We start from the raw sequence: 24,003 nt of genomic DNA on the forward strand, positions 1-24,003 counted from the left end.
ATTTTAAACGTTCAGATCAGCCATTTAAAGTGCCGCAGATGCCATGATCTGTATGGATCCCAGCATCTGAGGGGTTAATGGCAGACATCAGCGCAATCCCCACACATCCCCCATATACAGAAAAATAAAAAGTCATTGGGGTCAGAAGAAGACATTTTTAAAAATGCTAATTAATGTATAAAAAGTTATAATTTTTTAAAAATCTATATAATTTAGGTATCATTTTAATGGTATGGCCCTACAGAATAAAGATAAGGTGTACTTTTTACCTTAACATGCACTGCCTAGAAGTGGTGGCACAAAAAGCAAGCACTCATATGGGCCTGTAGGTGGAACATTATAAGCTTCATTTTTAGAAGGGGAGGAGGAAAAAACAAAAGTGGAAAAATGGCCTGGTCCTTAAGGGGTTAAAAGGCAAGAAGATAAAAAATGAAAACATGTAAACAGTCTGTGTCCTTTAGGGGTTAAAAAAGTAATAAGAAGACACAGTGAGGAATAAATGACTCCTCTGTGAAGTCACACACACCAGTATAATACATGTATAATACAATACACAGAGAATGAATGTTATAAAATTGTCGAGTGAATTCCCATTGTCCCCCCGGGATAAATCCGGTGTCTCCCTGCCGCAGCACCGTGTGAATAGGGTCATAGGAAGCGGTATTACAGTCCGGTGTATAACCCTTTCCAGTCATGAAAAGTCCCTGTGCATTTTCTGGATGAATAACACAGGACATGCTGCCGTGAAGTGAACACCGGCCCTCTCCCGCCCACACGCTCGGCTGTGATTTCCCTGACAGGGCGGAGAGGCTTCATCTCACACGGCAGGACCGGGGGCACTGAGCAGCCGCACCGTACAGAGACCGTCGTTGTCCTCGGCCAGGACCGTTCCCCCAGCTCCGGGCACCTCCTCATGTGTGCCGCCAGGTGAGTGCTCACTGCTGTACCCGTGTAGTCAGCCTCCTATGTGGATGGTGTGAATGCAGTAAAGCCCTGGAGGTAAGGACTTTGCCACCATTTAGCTGCCGTCCTGTGTTGTAGCTGATAGTTGCTCCCATGTTATACCTGATCATTACTCCTATGTGTCTAAACTTATCATTGACCCCATGTTATAGCTCAGTGGTCTCCAAACTGTGGCCCTCCAGATGTTGCAAAACATGCATGGAAAGCCCTTAGGATCCTAAATCTTGAATTTCTGCTGCAGAATTTTCTGCCACAGAAATTCTGCAGTGAAAGGCTATGTGCGAACATACTGGAGACTGCAGACCCCATGGGAATGTGCCGTCTCATAGATGGCTATGCATTCCGTGCAAAGTCCGCAGAAAGAATAAACAGGTTCATGGACGTGGATTTTGGAATCCAGTTGAGTTCAATGGGACTGCGCTGCTCTGGATTCTTCATGCAGAATTCCAATGGGGAATTTTGCACGGAAATTCAGAGGTGTGAACATACACAAATATTCCTAAGGCTAGAATTCCATGGAGGTTTTTTGCCCTGAAAGCCACCAGAAAAATTGCCAGAAAAACTGCCACTGCTTTTCCTTGCGTTTTGGCATTTTTTCTGGCGTTTTTTCTTGCGTTTTTACCTTTGTGTGGAATTTGCCTTTTTTGGCCCCTTTGGCGTTTTTTGTACAAAAATAGTTGGGTACCAAAAAAAAAAAAAAAAAAGATGCAATAGGGATGTAAAAAAATTTATTTAACTAAATGTATTTTTTTTCTACAAAATGTTTAATAAATAATAAAAAGTGTGTGTGTGTTAAACTTTTTTTTTTAGGTAGTACTGCTACTCCCAGCATGGAACACACTGTTCCATGATGGGAGTAGTAGTACCTGTACTAATAGACATATCGCCCTGGAAGTCACTACTGACACCCGATGCGATTGTCCATAATAAAGCAGAAATGCGGCTCTATACATCGCTCACATCTCTGCTCTGTACTCCGGCCACTGATGTGAATAGAACATCACTCATTCATATTTCCCACCCAGAGTGGTGATTGGCCGGATGGTTGCAGCCAATCACTGCTCTGAGGGAAATATGAATCAACGATGTTCTATTCACATCACTGGCCGGAGTACAGAGCAGAGATGGGGAGCGCTGTATACAGACGCTCCATCTCTGCAATAGATAGGACGATCGCAGCTGGTGTCAGGAGTGACATCCGCTGTGATGTGTCCTTAACTGCAAGTACTACTACTCCCAACATGGAGCCCACTCTGCTCCATGCTGGGAGCTGTAGTACCTGCATTAATAGATCACACCTAACTTCTGACACCTGTTGTGATCGGTCTATTAATGCAGGTACTACAACTCCCAGCATGGAGCAGAGTGTGCTCCATGTTGGGAGTAGTAGTACCTGCAGTTAATGAAAGATCACAGTGGATGTCACTCCTGACACCCGCTGTGATCCTCCTGTATAATGTTTAGATGTGGCCGCTCTCCTATGGTCCCCTGCACTGCCATATATATATATATATATATATATATATATATATATATATATATATATATATATACAGTGGTCCCTCAACATACGATGGTAATTCGTTCCAAACGACCCATCGTTTGTCGAATCCATCGTATGTTGAGGGATCCGTGCAATGTAAAGTATAGGAAGCTGTACTCACCTGTCCCCGTCGCTCCGGACCAGGTCCTCACCGCTCCCGATTCTGCCCAAGGGGCTCCCGATGCTGTCCCGCTGCTCCGGTGTCTTCTTCGCGATCCTCCGGTGTCTTGCGCATCTTCTGCAGGGTCCGGGCCACGCTTTCTGGTGACGTTATTATGCTGCTGCGCCGGAGCGGCGTGCGTAGTGACGTAATAACGACGCCGGAAAGCAAGGCCCGTACCCTGGAGAACATGCGCAAGACACCGGAGGATCGCGAAGTGGACCCGGAGCAGCAGGAATAGGTAAGTGAACCTGCCAGGGATGCTTAAACTGCTATCCGACAGAAGCTTAAGCATTTTGCGCTGTCGGATAGCAGTTAATGCGATGGCCCCGACATATAAAAGCATCGTATGTCGATTTTATCATATGTCGGGGCCATCGTAGGTCGGGGGGTTACTGTACACCTATTCATATTTCCCACAGAGCTGTGATTGGCTGGAACCATCTGACCAATCACAGCTCTCTGCAGGAATTATGAATAGGTGTATATATACGGCAGTGCAGGGGACCATAGAAGAGCGGCTGGCCACATCTATACATTATACAGAAGGATTGCAACTGGTGATCTGTCTATTAGTCCAGGTACTACTACTCCCATCATGGAACAGTGTGTTACATGCTGTGAGTAGTAGTACTACCTAAAAATTTTAAAAACACACACACAATACATTTTTATTATTGTCGGCTACATTTTTAGTGTTTTACCCGCCCACATAAATTGATCCCTGCTTAAAAATGTTGAAATAAGAAAAGATACATTTCTTTAGATACAATTTTTTCCATCACTACTGTTTCTTTTTTATTATTTTTTAATGGTACCCTACAAAATTTTTATAAAAAAAGGTATCTCCATCACTTTTTTTGGATCGCTAAAGTCCAAAAAAGAATAAAAACCGCCTGCAAAAACTAAAATCAACATGGCATTTTTCTTGGCGTTTTTGCTCTCCCATAGACATCTATGGGAGGAAAACGCCACAATTTCAGGGCAAAAAACGCCAAACTAGGTTTTGTCGGGCATTTTGAAAATCCAGCATCTGAGCCCAAAATTGCTGAAAAAGGCCAAAAGGATAAAAAAAAACAAAAAAAACACCAAACTTAAAAACGCTAAGTGAATCTGGCATTTTGCAGTTTACTATTGACTTGCAGCTAACATCTGGATGCTGCGTTTTTTCGCTGAAAAAACGCTGTGCGGGAAAATTGGTGTTTTTATGGCGTTTTTGCAAAAAAAAAAAAAACTCAGTGGAATTCCAGCCTAATGCTGTTTCTTCTTAGTAAACTGTAGATAAATGAAGGTGTTTTCCTATAAATAACATAACAAAAATAAACTAGCAACATGCTCCAATGGCGGCACGTCCATACCATACAGTACCTCATGGAGGCTAACAGAGTGACCATGGACAGACTTTGTGCGCTGCCATGTGGTCTGTACTGCTCTACTGTGTGCATGCAGTTTATGTTTACACACTGAAAAGTCTTATTATAGGAATACATGAGGTATGCCACTTTTTTATTTTATTTCTTACATAAATTTTTGTACAGTTTGTCAGATTTTTACGCTTGTATTTTTTTCCCAGTGGCTCAAGACTTTATATCTTCTGTAATAACACAGAAGAGAGAAGTGTTGCGACGGCACCACAAAGGACTATAACTGACTACGTCTCAGGGCTCCGCTATCTTGACCTGGTCCTCGGTATTAGGGTGCAGCATTAAACAGTGTTTAAATAGAAAGAAAAGCCGCACTCACCTGTCCCGGGGAACAGCATTGCTTTATTTCAGAACTTCACGGCATACAAAACAAATGTTACATGGAAGTCAAAACAGCAGCAGGTCAGGGAGACGGGGAAGTGGAAGGTGCAGGGGTGTGAACAGTGGCAACGAATCGTTTTGCGTCAATCAATGACGCTTCATCCGGCCTTACTCAACGTTGCCACTGTTCAGGCCCCTGCACCTTCCAATTCCCCGCCGCCATGACCTGCTGCTGTTTTGAGTTCCATGTAACATCCGTTTTGTATGACGTGAAGTTCTGAAATAAACAACGCTGTTCCCCGAGAACCGGTGAGTGCGGCTTTTCTTTCTATTTTATGTCTTTATATCTTCTATGCCCCACAAACAATTTTCACTGCTACACGTTCCTCTTTAATGGATAACTACAATCGCTCTCCAGCTATAGGATACCCATTTAATTCTATTGCAACTTTGTAGGCCGAGACTTGCACAATATGACAGTGATGAGATGCAAGTCTATGGGGCCTCAGGCAAATCCATATTCCTGATCGCTGTAGTCTCAGGCTATAACATTTTAGGAATGTGTTCACATGTACAGTATCCTGCGCATATTTGATGCACAAGATTTAATGCTGCAGATTTCAGTGGAAACAAAATGATTGAACACAGCTTCTAATCCTGAGCATCAAAAATTTGCAGGTTACTGTGCGTGTGAACAGACCCTTAAATGGGCACTGTCACCAACCCCTTAATTTATATAAATATATATACATATATATATATATATATATGTTGTAGTACTTATGTACTACAACATATCTCTAATATACTGTTGCTGCTGCCTCAGGACTGTCCTGCACTTGGGTATGTCTTTTTCAGGGAGCGGGGTTCGGGGTAGAGGGTTGCGCTCTTATGGCTCTTAAAAGGCAAAGAAAACTAAAAACTAAAATGCAAAAAATTTAAATTGGCTGTGCCCTTTAACCTCTTGGGGATGCAGGGCATACAGGTACGCCCTGCATCCCTGGTCCTTAACCTGTTGGGGACGGAGGGCGTACAGGTATGCCCTCACGTCCTGGTACTTAAGGAATACATGTACTTAAGGCGTACCTGTACGCCCTCCGTATTTCCGATTACTGCCGGGCGGTAATCGGACCGGGATGACTGCTGATATTTATCATCAGTCATCCCGTGACATCGCCCAGGGGGGTCCTGAGACCCCCATAATGATCGCCGTGATTCATGTTTTTCCCGGGCTGATCAGGTCTCTTGTGACCCGATCACCCAAAAATTAGCGTGATCAGAGCTGACAGAGACAGCCTCGATCATCCCGGAGGTATCGGAGTGAGGTGGCAGGGGTGCCACCTCCTCCTATCTCCTGCCATCGATCGGTCAGGACTGACCGACCAATGGCAGTTGGGGGTGGGGGGTTAAAGTTAATTTCCTCTGTCCACCGATGGAAGTCCGGGCAGAGCGGGGGGAACAAGTGCGGCCAAGGGGGAGCATGGACGGCTTACCGGAACAGCAACGGCGGCAGAGACTGCAGGCTGGAAACTGTGGTGGTGGAGGAGGCTGCAGTGAAGATCGCTGGTAAGTGATCTTCACTGTGGCCTTCTAGAAGTTGCAAAACTACAACTCCTAGACAGCCGAAGGCCCTCTGGGCATGCTGGGACTTGTAGTTTTACAACATCTGGAGTGCCACAGTTTGAAGACCACTGTGTTGTGGTCTCCAAACTGTGGTCCTCCAGATGTTGCAAAACTACAACTCTCAGCATGCCCAGACAGTCCAGACATGCTGGGAGTTGTAGTTCTGTAACATCTGAAGGGGCACTGGTTGCGAAACACTGAGAGTTTGTAACCCAACTCAATGTGTCACAACCAGTGTGCCTCCGGCAGTTGCATAACTACAACTCCCAGCATGCACGGACAGCCAAAGGGCATGCTGGGATTTCTAGTTTTGCAACAGCTGGAGATTGGAATGTACTCTAAAAACACTACACTACACAAAATAGAAAGTAAAACACTACATATACACACCCTTACACAGTTACACCAACTGGAGGCACCCTGTTTGGGAAACACTGTCATAGGGTGTTTTTGGTATCGGAGGCAAGTGTAATGCTTGCATCCAGGTCCATCCCTATGCAAATCCCTAATTTAGGCCTCAAATGCACATGGCGCTCTCTCACTTTGCAGCCCTGTCGTATTTCAAGGCAACAGTTTAGGGCCACATATGGGGTATTTCCATACTCGGGAGAAATTGGCAAAAAAAATTTGCGGGGCTTTTTCTCCTTTTACCCCTTATGAAAAGGTAAAGTTGGGTTCTACTCCAGCATGTTATTATTAAAAAAAAAAAATTCTACACTAACATGCTGGTGTTGCCCTATACTTTTCATATTCACAAGAGGTAAATGGGAAAAAAAAGACCCCCAACATTTGTAACGCAGTTTCTCCTGAGTACGGAAATACCCCATATGTGGACGTAAAATGCTCTGCGGGCGCACAACAGGGCTCAGGAGTGAGAGAGCACTATGTACATTTAAGGCCTAAACGGTTCTGACAAAAATAAATACCCACATGTGACCCCATTTTGGAAACTACACCCCTCATGTAACGTAACAAGGCGTATAGTGAGCTTTAACACCCCAGAGGTGTTTGAATTTTCGTTAAAGTTGGATGTGAAAATGAAAAGAAAAACTTTTTTTCACTAAAATGCTGGTGTTACCCTAAATTTTTAATTTTCACAAGGGAAAATAGGAAAAAGCCCCCAAAATTTGTAACACCATATGTGGATGTAAAGTGCTCTGTGGGCGCACTACAATGCTCAGTAGAGAGGAAGCTCCATTGGGCTTTTGGAGAGAGAATGTGTCCGGAATCGAAGGCAATGTGTGTTTACAAAGCTCCCATGGTGCCAGAACAGTGGACTCCCCCCCCACACACACACACATGACCCCATTTTGGAAACTACACCCCTCACGTAATGTAATAAGGGGTGCAGTGAGAAATGGTGTTACAAATTTTGGGAGGCTTTTCCTCCTGTTACCCCTTGTGAAAATGAAAAATTTGGGGTAACACCTGCATTTTAGTGAAAAAAAAAATAATTTCAATTTCACTTCCAACTTTAGCGGAAATTAGTCAAACACATGTGGGGTGTGAAGGCTCACTGTACCCCTTGTTACGTTCCTTGAGGGGTGTTGTTTCCCAAATAGTGTGCCATGTGTTTTTTTTTTTTTTTTTTTTTTGCTGTTCTGGCACCATAGGGGCTTCCTAAATGCGACATGCCCCCCAAAAACAATTTCAGTAAAATTTGCTGTCAAAAAGCAAAATGTGGCGCCTTCTCTTCTGTGCATTGTAAATCAACTGGACCCTGAAAGTTAAACAGATTTGTAAATTATATCTATTAAAAAATCGTAATCCTTCCAGTACTTACTAGCTGCTGAATACTGCAGAGGAAATTCTTTTCTTTTTGGAACACACCTCTCTGGTGACATCACGAGCACAGTGCTCTCTGCTGACATCTCTGTCCATTTTAAGAACTGTCCAGAGTAAGAGAAAATCCCCATAGCAAACATATGCTGCTCTAGACAGTTCCTAAAATGGACAGAGATGTCAGCAGAGAGCACTGTGCTCGTGATGTCAGCAGAGAGCACTGTGTTCCAAAAAGAAAATAATTTCCTCTGTAGTATTCAGCAGCTAATAAGTCCTGAAAGGATTAAGATTTTTTAATAGATGTAATTTACAAATCTTTTTAACTTTCAGGGTCCAGTTGATTTACAATGCGCAGAAGAGAAGGCGCCACATTTTGCTTTTTGACAGCAAATTTTACTGAAAAAAAGTAGTTTCCAAAATGGTATGCCATGTGTTTTTTTTTTTTTTTTTGCTGTTCTGGCACCATAGGGGCTTCCTAAATGCGACATGCCCCCCAAAAACCCTTTCAGCAAAATTCACTCTCCAAATTCCCATTGTTGCTCCTTTCCTTCTGAGCCCTCTACTGCACCCACAGAGCACTTAACATACACATGAGGTATATCCTTACTCGAGAGTTACACATTTTGGGGGCTTTTTTCTCCTTTTACCCCTTGGGTCTACACCAACATGTTAGTGTAAAATATGAAGATTTTTAATTTTCTTCTTCACTTTGCTGTTATTCCTGTGAAACACCTAAAGGGTTAAGACACTTACTGAATGTCATTTTAAATACTTTGAGGGGTGCAGTTTTTATAATGGGGTCATTTGTGGGGTATTTCTAATAAGAATGCCCCTCAAATCCACTTCAAAACTGAACTGGTCCCTGAAAAATTCTGATTTTGAAAATGTTGTGAAAAATTGCTGCTGAACTTTGAAGCTCTCTGATGTCTTCCAAAAGTAAAAACATAAAGTAGACATATTGGGGGAGATTTATCAAAACCAGTGTAGAGGTAGAGTGGTGTGGTTGCCCATAGCAACCAATCAGATCGCTTCTTTCATTTTTCACAGGCCTCTTTGAAAATGAAAGAAGCGATCTGATTGGTTGCTATGGGCAACCGCACCACTCTACCTCTACACAGGTTTTGAAAAATCTCCCCCATTGTATATGTGAATCAATATATAATTCATTTTAGGGCTGCAACAATTAATCGATGTAATCGATTAAAATCGATAACGGGATTAGTTGTCGACGAATCCTGTTATCGAATAATCGCCCAATTCGTTGTCTGCCGTCAGTGGCGGCAGTGAATTAATGAATGAAGCCGACATGTTTCCGCCGCCGCCCTGCTCCTAGTGCAATCAGCGCACCGCCAGTGTGAGGTGAGATTTCCGAACGCGCTAGGAGCAAGACAGCAGTGGGAACATGTCGGGCAGGGCCCCCCTTTAGACCGCAGCCCCCACCCTTGTAGACAGCTCACCTACAGCTGGTGCTGCCGCTCCGCTGCCCCATTCTCCCGTCCGCATCACGTTGTGCTATGGAGGACCATGTGACACACACGTCACTCCACCTCCTCCCCTGCGCCCGGCGTAACGTTACGGAGGAAGCAGAGTGACGTGTGTGTCACATGGTCCTCCATAGCACAACGTGATGCGGACGGGAGAACTGTGCAGCGGAGCGGCAGCCGCCAACAGAGGACAGCTGCAGGTGAGCTGTCTACAAGGGTGGGGGCTGCGGTCTAAAGGAGGGCCCTGCGGTCTACAAGGGTGGGGGCTGTGGTCTAAAGGGGGGCCCTGCTGTCTACAAGGGTGGGGGCTGAGGTCTAAAGGGGGGCCCTGCTGTCTACAAGGGTGGGGGCTGTGGTCTAAAGGGGGGCCCTGCTGTCTACAAGGGTGGGGGCTGAGGTCTAAAGGGGGCCCCTGCTGTCTAGAAGGGTGGGGGCTGCGGTCTAAAGGAAGGCCCTGCTGTCTAAAAGAGGGGACCTGCTGTCTAAAAGAGGGGACCTGCTGTCTAAAAGAGGGGACCTGCTGTTTAAAAGAGGGGACCTGCTGTCTAAAAGAGGGGACCTGCTGTCTAAAAGAGGGGACCTGCTGTCTAAAAGAGGGGACCTGCTGTCTAAAGGAGGGCCCTGCTGTCTAAAGGAGGGCCCTGCTGTCTAAAGGAGGGCCCTGCTGGCTAAAGGAGGGCCCTGCTGGCTAAAGGAGGGCCCTGCTGGCTAAAGGAGGGCCCTGCTGTCTAAATGAGGCCCCACTGTCTAAAATAGGGGACCCGCTGTCTAAAATAGGGCCCTGCTGTCTAAAGGAGGGGACCTGCTGTCTAAAGGAGGGCCCTGCGGCCTTATGGGGGGCCCTGCGGTCTAAGGGAGGGCCCTGCGGTCTAAAGGGGGTCTTTAAAAGCAATGGTGACAGTGAGAGTGGTCAGAATTGCAAAAAAGGGCTGAGTCCTTAAAGGGGTACTCCCGTGGAAAACTTTTTTTTTTAAACAGATTTGTAAATCACTTCTATTAAAAAATCTCAATCCTTCCAGTACTTTTTAGGGGCTGTATACTAAAGAGAAATCCAAAAAAGAAATGCATTTCCTCTGATGTCATGACCACAGTGCTCTCTGCTGACCTCTGCTGTCCATTTTAGGAACTGTCCAGAGCAGGATAAAATCCCCATAGCAAATATAAGCTGCTGTGGACAGTTCCTAAAATGGACAGCAGAGGTCAGCAGAGAGCACTGTGGTCATGACATCAGAGGAAATGCATTTCTTTTTTGGATTTCTCTTTAGGATACAGCCCCTAAAAAGTACTGGAAGGATTAAGATTTTTTAATAGAAGTGATTTACAAATCTGTTTAACTTTCTGGCACCAGTTGATTTAAAAAAAAAAAAAAAAGTTTTCCGCGGGAGTACCCCTTTAAGGTGAAAATGAGTCCCTAAGGGGTTAAAGGGTTAAGAATTTTTAAAATTAGTTTTTTACTACTTATTTTACATTGTTTAAAGGGGTTATCCACCTTAAGGTGATTTTAGTACACATCTTCTTTGTTCTATTGTATTAAGATTCATTAATTTTATTTGTCTCATTTGGCTACTATTCTTAATAAAACACTTTGTATCTCTGCCATTGAAGATGCCACCTAAATTACATATTTATCCTATAAAGTGACTATTTACATATTTGTAGCCATTTGATGTTTAGACGTGTCTTATGCTACAATATGGATGGACTCTCACATGCACTTTTCAATACAGTTTTTAGAGCCAAAAGGTGGCTGCAATAGGATGGAAAACTGTAATTTTAAGCAAACTTGTCACATTGAAAATTCAGTCTAATCTGCAGGCAATATAATATAGAGCAGGAAAAGCTGAGCAGATTTATATATAGATTTGAAAGAAAATATCAGGATAATTTTTTATTTATTTATGTAAATCTTTGCTTATTCTGGGCTAAGTAGTCAAGTCGGTTCGTAGTTCAACAGTTCATAGTAAAGTTGGTTCCTTCCATTTTCTATTCCCTTGGTCCCTCATTCACCTTGCTCATTTAAAAAAAAAAAATATTTTCAGGGTAGGGTCACACGTGTTTTGCTGCTGCAAATTTTTCTATATGGGTAGCAAAATCAGCTGCAGCAAATATGCAGCAAAATATTTAACATGTGACCCTTCCTTAACCCCTTTAACCCCTTAAGGACCGAGCCCTTTTTCACCTTAAGGACCGGAGCGTTTTTTGCAATTCTGACCACTGTCACTTTAAACATTAATAACTCTGGAATGCTTTTAGTTATCATTCTGATTCAGAGATTGTTTTTTCGTGACATATTCTACTTTAACTTAGTGGTAAAATTTTATGGTAACTTGCATCCTTTCTTGGTGAAAAATCACCAAATTTGATGAAAAAAATGAAAATTTAGCATTTTTCTAACTTTGAAGCTCTCTGCTTGTAAGGAAAATGGATATTCAAAATATATTTTTTTTGGGTTCACATATACAATATGTCTACTTTATGTTTGCATCATAAAATTTATGAGTTTTTACTTTTGGAAGACACCAGAGGGCTTCAAAGTTCAGCAGCAATTTTGAAATTTTTCACAAAATTTTCAAACTCGCTATTTTTCATGGACCAGTTCACGTTTGAAGTGGATTTGAAGGGCCTTCATATTAGAAATGCCCCATAAAAGACCCCATTATAAAAACTACACCCCCCAAAGTATTCAAAATGACATTCAGTAAGTGTATTAACCCTTTAGGTGTTTCACAGAAATAGCAGCAAAGTGAAGGAGAAAATTCAAAATCTTCATTTTTTACACTCGCATTTTCTTGTAGACCCAATTTTTGAATTTTTGAAAGGGGTAAAAAGGAGAAAATTTTTACTTGTATTTGAAACCCAATTTCTCTCGAGTAAGCACATACCTCATATGTCTATGTTAATTGTTCACCGGGCGCAGTAGAGGGCTCAGAAGGGAAGGAGCGACAAATGGTTTTTGGGGGGCATGTCACCTTTAGGAAGCCCCTATGGTGCCAGGACAGCAAAAAAACACACATGGCATACCATTTTGGAAACTAGACTCCTCAGGGAACGTAACAAGGGGTAAAGTGAACCTTAATACCCCACAGGTGTTTCACGACTTTAGCATATGTAAAAAAAATTATATTTTTTTTACCTAAAATGCTTGGTTTCCCAAAAATTTAACATTTTTAAAAAGTGTAATAGCAGAAAATACCCCCCAAAATTTGAAACCCAATTTCTCCCGATTCAGAAAACACCCCATATGGGGGTGAAAATTGCTCTGCTGGCGCAGTACAGGTCTCAGAAGAGAAGGAGTCACATTTGGCTTTTTGAAAGCAAATTTTGCTCTGGGGGCATGCCGCATTTAGGAAGCCCCTATGGTGCCAGAACAGCAAAAAAAAAAAACACATGGCATACCATTTTGGAAACTAGACCCCTCGGGGAACGTAACAAGGGGTAATGTGAACCTTAATACCCTACAGGTGTTTCACGACTTTTGCATATGTGAACATTTTTTATTTTTTTTTACCTAAAATGCTTGGTTTCCCAAAATTTTTACATTTTTAAAAAGGGTAATAGCAGAAAACACCCCCCAAAATTTGAAGCCCAATTTCTCCCGATTCAGAAAACACCACATATGGGGGTGAAAAGTGCTCTGCTGGCGCACTACAGGTCTCAGAAGAGAAGGAGTCACGTTTGGCTTTTTGAAAGCAAATTTTGCTCTGGGGGCATGCCGCATTTAGGAAGCCCCTATGGTGCCAGAACAGCAAAAAAAAAAAACACATGGCATACCATTTTGGAAACTAGACCCCTCGGGGAACGTAACAAGGGGTTAAGTGAACCTTTATACCCCACAGGTGTTTCATGACTTTTGTATATGTAAAAAAAAATATTTTTTGTTTACCTAAAATGCTTGTTTTCCCAAAAATTTTACATTTTTAAAAAGGGTAATAGCAAAAAATACCCCACAAAATTTGAAGCCCAATTTCTCCCCAGTACGGCGATACCCCATATGTGGCCCTAAACTGTTGCCTTGAAATACGACAGGGCTCCAAAGTGAGAGTGCCATGCGCATTTGAGGCCTAAATTAGGGATTGCATAGGGGTGGACATAGGGGTATTCTACGCCAGTGATTCCCAAACAGGGGGCCTCCAGCTGTTGTAAAACTCCCAGCATGCCTGGACAGTCAGTGGCTATCTGGCAATACTGGGAGTAGTTGTTTTGCAACAGCTGGAGGCTCCGTTCTGGAAACAGTGGCTTACCAGACGTTTTTCATTTTTATTGGGGAGGGGAGGGGGGCTGTGTAGGGGTATGTGTATATGTAGTGTTTTTTACTTTTTATTTTATTTTGTGGTAGTGTAGTGTAGTGTTTTTAGGGTACAGTCGCATGGGCGGGGGGGTTCACAGTAGTTTCTCGCTGGCAGTTTGAGCTGCGACAGAAAATTTGCCGCAGCTCAAACTTGCAGCCGGATACTTACTGTAATCCTCCGCCCATGTGAGTGTACCCTGTACGTTCACATTGGGGGGGGGGGGGGGAACATCCAGCTGTTGCAAAACTACAACTCCCAGCATGGACGGTCTATCAGTGCATGCTGGGAGTTGTAGTTTTGCAACCGCTGGAGGCTCCGTTTTGGAAACAGTGACGTACCAGACGTTTTTCATTTTTATTGGGGAGGGGAGGGGGGCTGTGTAGGGGTATGTGTATATGTAGTGTTTTTTACTTTTTATTTTATTTTGTGTTAGTGTAGTGTAGTGTTTTTAGGGTACAGTCGCATGGGCGGGGGGTTCACAGTAGTTTCTCGCTGGCAGTTTGAGCTGCGACAGAAAATTTGCCGCAGCTCAAACTTGCAGCCGGATACTTACTGTAATCCTCCGCCCATGTGAGTGTACCCTGTACGTTCACATTGGGGGGGGAGAGAAACATCCAGCTGTTGCAAAACAACAACTCCAAGAAGCATGTACGGTCTATCAGTGCATGCTGGGAGTTGTAGTTTTGCAACAGCTGGAGACACACAGGTTGTGAAACACTGAGTTTGGTAACAAACTCAGTGTTTTGCAACCAGTGTGCCTTCAGCTGTTGCAAAAGCTACAACCCCCAGCATGTACGGACAGCGGAAGGGCATGCTGGGTCTTGTAGTTATGCAACAGCCGGAGGCATACTACATTGGCTGGGGATGCTGGGGATTGTAGTTATGCAACAGCTGGAGACACATTGGTTTACTACTTAACTCAGTGTGCCTTCAGCTGTTGCAAAACTACAACTCTCAGCAGTCACCGACAGCCAACGGGCATGCTGGGAGTTGTAGTTATGCAACCACCAGATGCACCACTACAACTCCCAGGATGCACTTTAGCTGATTGTGCAAGCTGGGAGTTGTAGTTATACAACAGCTGAAGGTACACTTTTACATAGAAAGAATGTGCCTTCAGCTGTTGCAAAACTACAAGTCCCAGCATGCCCATAAGGGCATGCTGGGAGTTGTGGTGGTCTGCCTCCTGCTGTTGCATAACTACAGCTCCCAGCATGCCCTTGTTGCATGCTGGGAGCTGTTGCTAAGCAACAGCAGGAGGCTGTCACTCACCTCCTGCTGCTGCTCCACGATGCCGCCGCACAGGTCAGTCCCTCGTCGTCTCCCGCCGCCGCCGCTGCTCCTGGGGCCCCGATCCCAACAGGGACGCCGGGGATCGGGGTCCCCAGCACCGGGGGTCGTCTTCCCGCACCCGCTCACGTCCTCCGGAAGAGGGGCGGAGCGGGTGCGGGAGTGACACCCGCAGCAGGCGCCCTGATTGGTCGGCCGGTAATCCGGCCGACGAATCAGGGCGATCGTGAGGTGGCACCAGTGCCACCTCACCCCTGCTGGCAATGGCTGTTCGGGGCCGTCTCTGACGGCCCCGATCAGCCAGAAATTCCGGGTCATCGGGTCACTGGAGACCCGATTGACCCGGAATCTGCCGCAGATCGCTGGACTGAATTGTCCAGCGATCTGCGGCAATCGCCGACATGGGGGGACATAATGACCCCCCTGGGCGATATGCCGGGATGCCTGCTGAACGATTTCAGCAGGCATCCGGCTCCGGCTCCCCTCCGGCTAGCGGTGGGGGCCGGAAATGCTCAGGGCGTATCCATACGCCCTCGGTCCTTAAGGACTTGGAAACGGGGGCGTATGGATACGCCCTATGTCCTTAAGGGGTTAAAGGGGTACTCCGGTGAAAACCTTTTTTTCTTTTAAATCAACTGGTGGCAGAAAGTTAAACATATTTGTAAATTACTTCTATTAAAAAATCCTATTCCTTCCAGTACTTATTAGCTGCTGAATGCTACAGAGGAAATTCCTTTCTTTTTGGAACACCGATGACGTCACGAGCACAGTGCTCTCTGCTGACATCTCTGTCCATTTTAGCATCCATGCATAGCAGATGTATGGCTCAGTGGTTAGCACTGCTGCCTTGCAGTGCTGGGGACTTGGGTTCAAATCCCACTAAGGACAACAATAAATAAAGCGTTATTATTATTATAATAACATCAGCAGAGAGAACTGTGCTCATGATGTCATCAGAGAGCATTCCAAAAAGAAAAGAATTTCCTCTGTAGTATTCAGCAGCTAATAAGTACAGGAAGGATTAAGATGTTTTTATAGAAGTAATTTACAAATATGTTTAACTTTCTGCCACCAGTTGATTTAAAAGAAAAAAGGTTTTCACCGGAGTACCCTTTTAACCCCTTAAGGACATAGGGCGTATCCATACGCCCCCGTTTCCAAGTCCTTAAGGACCGAGGGCGTATGGATACGCCCTGAGCATTTCCGGCCCCCACCGCTAGCCGGAGGGGAGCCGGATGCCTGCTGAAATCGTTCAGCAGGCATCCCGGCATATCGCCCAGGGGGGTCATTATGTCCCCCCATGTCGGCGATTGCCGCAGATCGCTGGACAATTCAGTCCAGATTACCGGCCGACCAATCAGGGCGCCTGCTGCGGGTGTCACTCCCGAAACCCGCTCCGCCCCTCTTCCGGAGGATGTGAGCGGGTGCGGGAAGACGACCCCGGGTGCTGGGGACCCCGATCCCCGGCGTCCCTGTTGGGATCGGGGCCCCAGGAGTGACGGTGGCGGCGAGGGACAGTCCTGCAGTGTGGATCGTTGGAGGTGAGTAACAAGGGCATGCTGGGAGTTGTAGTGGTGCGACGGCGGCGGCGAGGGACAGTCCTGCAGTGTGGATCGTTGGAGGTGAGTGACAGCCTCCTGCTGTTGCTTAGCAACAGCTCCCAGCATGCAACAAGGGCATGCTGGGAGCTGTAGTTTTGCAACAGCAGGAGGCAGACCACCACAACTCCCAGCATGCCCTTATGGGCATGCTGGGACTTGTAGTTTTGCAGCAGCTGGAGGCACATTCTTTCTATGGAAAAGTGTACCTTCAGCTGTTGTGTAACTACAACTCCCAGCTTGCACAATCAGCTAAAGTGCATGCTGGGAGTTGTAGTGGTGCGACGGCGGCGGCGAGGGACAGTCCTGCAGTGTGGATCGTTGGAGGTGAGTGACAGCCTCCTGCTGTTGCTTAGCAACAGCTCCCAGCATGCAACAAGGGCATGCTGGGAGCTGTAGTTTTGCAACAGCAGGAGGCAGACCACCACAACTCCCAGCATGCCCTTATGGGCATGCTGGGACTTGTAGTTTTGCAGCAGCTGGAGGCACATTCTTTCTATGGAAAAGTGTACCTTCAGCTGTTGTGTAACTACAACTCCCAGCTTGCACAATCAGCTAAAGTGCATGCTGGGAGTTGTAGTGGTGCATCTGGTGGTTGCATAACTACAACTCCCAGCATGCCCGTTGGCTGTCGGTGACTGCTGAGAGTTGTAGTTTTGCAACAGCTGAAGGCACACTGAGTTAAGTAGTAAACCAGTGTGTCTCCAGCTGTTGCATAACTACAATCCCCAGCATCCCCAGCCAATGTAGTATGCCTCCGGCTGTTGCATAACTACAAGACCCAGCATGCCCTTCCGCTGTCCGTACATGCTGGGGGTTGTAGCTTTTGCAACAGCTGAAGGCACACTGGTTGCAAAACTCGGTGTTTCACAACCTGTGTGTCTCCAGCTGTTGCAAAACTAAAACTCCCAGCATGCACTGATAGACCGTACATGCTGGGAGTTGTAGTTTTGCAACAGCTGGATGTTTCCCCCCCCCAATGTGAACGTACAGGGTACACTCACATGGGCGGAGGATTACAGTAAGTATCCGGCTGCAAGTTTGAGCTGCGGCAAAATTTCTGCTGCAGCTCAAGCTGCCAGCGAGAAACTACTGTGAACCCCCGCCCGTGTGACTGTACCCTAAAAACACTACACTACCACAAAATAAAATAAAAAGTAAAAAAACACTACATATACACATACCCCTACACAGCCCCCCTCCCCTCCCCAATAAAAATGAAAAACGTCTGGTACGCCACTGTTTCCAGAACGGAGCCTCCAGCTGTTGCAAAACAACTACTCCCAGTATTGCCAGATAGCCACTGACTGTCCAGGCATGCTGGGAGTTTTACAACAGCTGGAGGCCCCCTGTTTGGGAATCACTGGCGTAGAATACCCCTATGTCCACCCCTATGCAATCCCTAATTTAGGCCTCAAATGCGCATGGCACTCTCACTTTGGAGCCCTGTCGTATTTCAAGGCAACAGTTTAGGGCCACATATGGGGTATCGCCGTACTCAGGAGAAATTGGGCTTCAAATTTTGTGGGGTATTTTCTGCTATTACCCTTTTTAAAAATGTAAAATTTTTGGGTAAACAAGCATTTTAGGTAAAAAAAAAAATTTTTTTTTTTACATATACAAAAGTCATGAAACACCTGTGGGGTATAAAGGTTCACTTAACCCCTTGTTACGTTCCCCGAGGGGTCTAGTTTCCAAAATGGTATGCCATGTGTTTTGTTTTTGCTGTCCTGGCACCATAGGGGCTTCCTAAATGCGGCATGCCCCCAGAGCAAAATTTGCTTTCAAAAAGCCAAATGTGACTCCTTCTCTTCTGAGACCTGTAGTGCGCCAGCAGAGCACTTTTCACCTCCATATGGGGTGTTTTCTGAATCGGGAGAAATTGGGCTTCAAATTTTGGGGGGTGTTTTCTGCTATTACCCTTTTTAAAAATGTTAAAATTTTGGGAAACCAAGCATTTTAGGTAAAAAAAAAAAAAAAAAATTTCACATATGCAAAAGTCGTGAAACACCTGTAGGGTATTAAGGTTCACATTACCCCTTGTTACGTTCCCCGAGGGGTCTAGTTTCCAAAATGGTATGCCATGTGTTTTTTTTTGCTGTTCTGGCACCATAGGGGCTTCCTAAATGCGGCATGCCCCCAGAGCAAAATTTGCTTTCAAAAAGCCAAATGTGACTCCTTCTCTTCTGAGACCTGTAGTGCGCCAGCAGAGCAATTTTCACCCCCATATGGGGTGTTTTCTGAATCGGGAGAAATTGAGTTTCAAATTTTGGGGGGTATTTTCTGCTATTACACTTTTTAAAAATGTAAAATTTTTGGGAAACCAAGCATTTTAGGTAAAAATTTTTTTATTTTTTTTACATATGCAAAAGTCGTGAAACACCTGTGGGGTATTAAGGTTCACTTTACCCCTTGTTACGTTCCCTGAGGGGTCTAGTTTCCAAAATGGTATGCCATGTGTGTTTTTTTGCTGTTCTGGCACCATAGGGGCTTCCTAAAGGTGACATGCCCCCCAAAAACCATTTGATGCTCCTTCCCTTATGAGCCCTCTACTGCGCCCGCTGAACAATTAACATAGACATATGAGGTATGTGCTTACTCGAGAGAAATTGGGTTTCAAATACAAGTAAAAATTTTCTCCTTTTTACCCCTTGCAAAAATTAAAAAATTGGGTCTACAAGAACATGCGAGTGTAAAAAATGAAGATTTTGAATTTTCTCCTTCACTTTGCTGCTATTCCTGTGAAACACCTAAAGGGTTAATACACTTACTGAATGTCATTTTGAATACTTTGGGGGGTGTAGTTTTTATAATGGGGTCTTTTATGGGGTATTTCTAATATGAAGGCCCTTCAAATCCACTTCAAACCTGAACTGGTTCATGAAAAATTGCGAGTTTGAAAATTTTGTGAAAAATTTCAAAATTGCTGCTGAACTTTGAAGCCCTCTGGTGTCTTCCAAAAGTAAAAACTCATAAATTTTATGATGCAAACATAAAGTAGACATATTGTATATGTGAACCCCAAAAAAAAATTTTGAATATCCATTTTCCTTACAAGCAGAGAGCTTCAAAGTTAGAAAAATGCAAAATTTTCATTTTTTTCATCAAATTTGGTGATTTTTCACCAAGAAAGGATGCAAGTTACCATAAAATTTTACCACTAAGTTAAAGTAGAATATGTCACGAAAAAACTATCTCGGAATCAGAATGATAAATAAAAGCATTCCAGAGTTATTAATGTTTAAAGTGACAGTGGTCAGAATTGCAAAAAACACTCCGGTCCTTAAGGTGAAAAAGGGCTCGGTCCTTAAGGGGTTAAGGACATAAGACGTAAATGTATGTCCTGATCCTCTGGTACTTAGTGCACCAGGACGTACATTTACATCCTATATATGATGTGAGTACCGGAAATGTGCTAGCATCACACACACAACAGGTCCCGGCTGCTATCAGCAGCCAGGGACCCGCCAATAATGGCGGACATCAGCGATCAGCTAGGTTGGCGAGGTAAGGCTAAGGGGAAAAGGAGTCTTGGCCTGCCAAACCTCTATCTTTATTACGTGGCCTCTCACCTCACAAGGGTGGTGGACTGGCACCGCTATGCCACCACCAAGTTGAGGGTTTCTATGAAAACCTGATACCTGATGAGACTTGTTCCTGGTTTCATGATTGATTCATTTCCCTCTGCGTAGGGTTGGTTTTGTGCTATACTTGAAAATTGAAAATAAAGAATTATAAACAAAAATCAATAAAAAGACAAAATTGGTACAGCTGCAACTATTATGACCCATGCTATAATATTTAATACTGAACTATACACTACAAAAATAAATGTAAAAAATGATATGGACATAAAAAATTTTATGACAGACATTTCATAATAAAAGTGTTTTATTGGTCAAAAAGTAGCATAATATAATAAAACCTATGTAAATTTGCTAGACCTCTTTATAAGACCAGCGAACACTATACAAAAAAATCCCAAAATACAAATGGTATAATTGCATTTTTTTTTTCACCTTTCAAAAATAAAAATTCTGAAAGCTTGTCAATTCTATAGCTTTGCCCAAAGTATTGTAAATAAAAATACAGCTCACCCTGCAAAACAAAACAAACCATAAAATAAGGGATGTCCAGCTTTTTTCCAAGTACTCATCTATGCCAAATACCAATACTTTTTTTTAAATGTCATGTGACAGCAGAGGTGGCTCTAAACTTTGCGATGCCTTAGATGAAAGTTAAACTTAAGGCCCTCACAGACGCTCATAATTAAGATATGCCCCCAGTAGTAAGGCAGGGAATCCCCCCTATTGGGTACACGTCCCTAGTAGGTAGAGAATTCTCCTCTTGTAAGTCAAAGCTCCAGAAAATAGATAAGTAGGGAATCCCCCCTCCTATTAGGTAGAAGCCCTGAAAAGATAGACAGGAATTTCCTCTTTTAGGTAGAAGCCCCCAGAGGGTAGATAGTTAGGGAATCCCCCCTATTAGGTAGACGTCCCTAGTAGGTAGAGAATTCTCCTCTTGTAAGTCAAAGCTCCAGAAAATAGATAAGTAGGGAATCCCCCCTCCTATTAGGTAGAAGCCCTGAAAAGATAGGCAGGAAATTCCTCTTTTAGGTAGAAGCCCCCAGAGGGTGGATAGTTAGGGAATCTCCCCTATTAGGTAGAAGCCCCCAGTAAGTAGATAGTCAGATAGGTAAGGGAACCTCCTATCAGGTAGAAGCCCCAATAAGTCCCCCTCAAAAGAAAATAATAAAAATCCCACTCACCTTCCCTATGCTCCTGAGCTAAGGCTTCTACATGTTCGCTATGTTAGTCATGCAGGACTTGCGGTGCGATGAAATGGCATCATCACGCAGCAGGGCGTGCACCACTCTGGATAACGGAGTATACTATAAAGGGGATCGGCGCAGAAGCATAGGGAAGGTGAAAGGGATTTATTTTTTAAGGTCTTTTTTTAAAGGTATCAGAATAGGTATCAAGCAAAGGTCTTGTGCAAAAGTCTAATATTGGCGCAATATCGGTATCAGGACATCTTTTGTGACCACTGAAGCAAAAAGGAGAAAATAGAGTAACTTGTACATGAAGAGGTTTTCCACTTTTTCCTGGTTCCTGTGACATGTTAACTCTGCAAGATCTGCCCACTCAGCCAATCATTGGGGCAATCATTGAGGCAGAACACTACTGCGGCTAATGATTGGCTGAGCAGGGTTATTCCCAGGAGAAAAAGCCATATATATAAAAAAAATCTTATGCCTGGACAACCATTTAAGGCTAAAATCAGCTTTGCCATTATGGAGTTAAAATGAAAGGCAAGTTAAAAAATGATCCATCATGATATGTCAGAAACTCCTTGATGTGACTATAAATAGTTCCTTACTGGGTGCACCTACAGTAAAATATGTAGTTCTATAAATGGAGCTTCAAAACATACACTATATTATCAGGAAATGTTCCTTTTACACATTTCAGACCATGGGTCAGTGTTTGAGTTACACCCTTCTCTGCCTGATATTGGGTCAGAGGTATCCTATTGTATTACAGCATAATGTTTCAGCAACGTCTCAAAAATAGGACAACTCCACCCATGCTGTAAACCCCCCCCCCCGCCAAGAGTCACATAAAACTGGAAAATCCTCCTGTCATTGTCATTTTTCTTTAGTGTAGCTTCTCAATTGATGTCTTAAGTAAATCTAGATGGTGCATAATAGGCTCTTATACATGGCAGACTTGCAGGTTACCGTATTTTTCGCCCGTATACGCACCGGCGTATAAGACGCACCCAATTTATAGGTGCAAAATCAAAAAAAATTAAGATTTTGAACCCAATAGTGGTCTTCAACCTGCGGACCTCCAGATGTTGCAAAACTACAACTCCCAGCATGCCCGGACAGCCAACGGCTGTCCGGGCATGCTGGGAGTTGTAGTTTTGCAACATCTGGAGTTCCGCAGATTGAAAACCACTGCATAGGAGGTAATACTCACGTGTCCCCGCCGCTCCGGACCCGTCACCGCTGCCCTGGATGTCACTCCATCGCTGTCGCCGTGTCCCCGTCGCTCCGGAACGTCTCCGCTGCCGGCCGGGTATCCTCGCTCTCCGTCGCCGCCATCACGTCGTTACGCACGCCAACGCACGTACGTGACGACGTGATGACGAGGAAGGAGAGCGCCGGCCATACAGGGGATCCCTGAACGGAGAAGACACCGAGGAGGCAGGTAAGGTCCCTCCCGGTGTCCTGTAAGCACTAACCCGGCTATTCAGTCGGGCTGTTCGGGACCGCCGCGGTGAAATCGTGGCGGTCCAGAACAGCCCGACTGAACAGCCGGGTTAGTGTCACTTTCCCTTCAGACGCGGCGGTCAGCTTTGATCGCTGCATCTGAAGGGTTAATACAGGGCATCACCGCGATCGGTGATGTCCTGTATCAGTCGCGGGTCCCGGCCGCTGATGGCCGCAGGGACCGCCGCGATAGGGGTGTATTCGCCGTATAAGACGCACCGACTTTTTCCCCCCAGTTTTGGGGAAGAAAAAGTGCGTCTTATACGGCGAAAAATACGGGTACTTAGTTGTATGGGACTAAGCTGTAGTAAGATGCAGTGCCACACACAGCCGTTACAAAATATATGCCTACTAAAGCGCTATCCTAGGGATGAGCCATTAAGATTAATAACATCGGTAAACTTATTTTAATGTAGCACGAAACAAGTGGACGGTATGTTCCGCTATATATTTTGTCTGGACTTTAACCTCTTAATGACTTGGACGTAAATGTATGTCCTGGTGCTTAACACATCAGCACGAACATTTACATCCTGAGCGGCATTTCGACTATGAAGCTATGCAGCTGCACTCACTTCATAAATGCCAGGTCACGGGTTGCTGGGACCTCACCGCTAATGGCGGACATCAGCGTGATTGCTTTAGATGCTTTGATCAATACTGATCATGAACTCTAAAGCATATGCAGGGCTTAGTAACACTCATGGGACCACCTGTGATTGTGGGAGTGCGATGAGTGAAGATGGCAGCCGGTTTGCTCACCTGCTCCGTGCCGCCCAGGAATCTTCTTGTATAGTCTGCCCACACAGGCAGGCTGTATAAGTAGATCGTCGACTGAACTGAACAATAATAGCAATCGACAGATTGCTTTAAACAGTTTCCCTATTAGGACTTAAAGGGATATTCCAGGATTTGTTTTATTTCATTATGCTACAGGGGATGTAAAGTTAGTGTAGTTCACAATATAATGTCTGATCCTGTCTCTGATGGCTGGTCTCACATTCTTATGTGATCTTTGCTCTGGATGATCATTTTTTACAGTATATGAAATGACTCCTGTCTCAGGTATTCCCAGGATGCAGTGCGACAGAGACACTACCTCACTAGTCAGGTGATGACAGGGAGCCTGTTATGCTTCAATGGGTGGAGCGACCACAGGGAATTTGCAACAGCTGGAGGAACCCTGGTTAGAATGCACTGGTCATTTGCATGGAATTCAGCTCGTTTGTGATTCAATGGGTGGGATGAC

The 24,003-nt window shown here is 44.6% G+C and overlaps 1 protein-coding gene across 3 annotated transcripts in view; it reads left to right on the forward strand.

The window, feature by feature from the left end:
* The window catches only part of ADCY7 (adenylate cyclase 7), a 243,687-nt gene that overhangs the window by 10,104 nt on the left and 209,580 nt on the right, over nucleotides 1–24,003 (forward strand). For 2 of the 3 annotated variants that reach the window (XM_056526348.1, XM_056526347.1), the window contains exon 1: nucleotides 364–927. The exons of the other annotated variant lie outside the window; for it this stretch is intronic. The gene's annotated coding sequence lies outside the window, so the exon portion shown is untranslated. Of the gene's footprint in view, nucleotides 1–363; nucleotides 928–24,003 lie in introns of those variants that run through there. 3 annotated transcript variants of the gene reach the window in all.

This window comes from Hyla sarda, chromosome 6, assembly GCF_029499605.1.
Source record: "Hyla sarda isolate aHylSar1 chromosome 6, aHylSar1.hap1, whole genome shotgun sequence".
NCBI lineage: Eukaryota > Metazoa > Chordata > Amphibia > Anura > Hylidae > Hyla > Hyla sarda.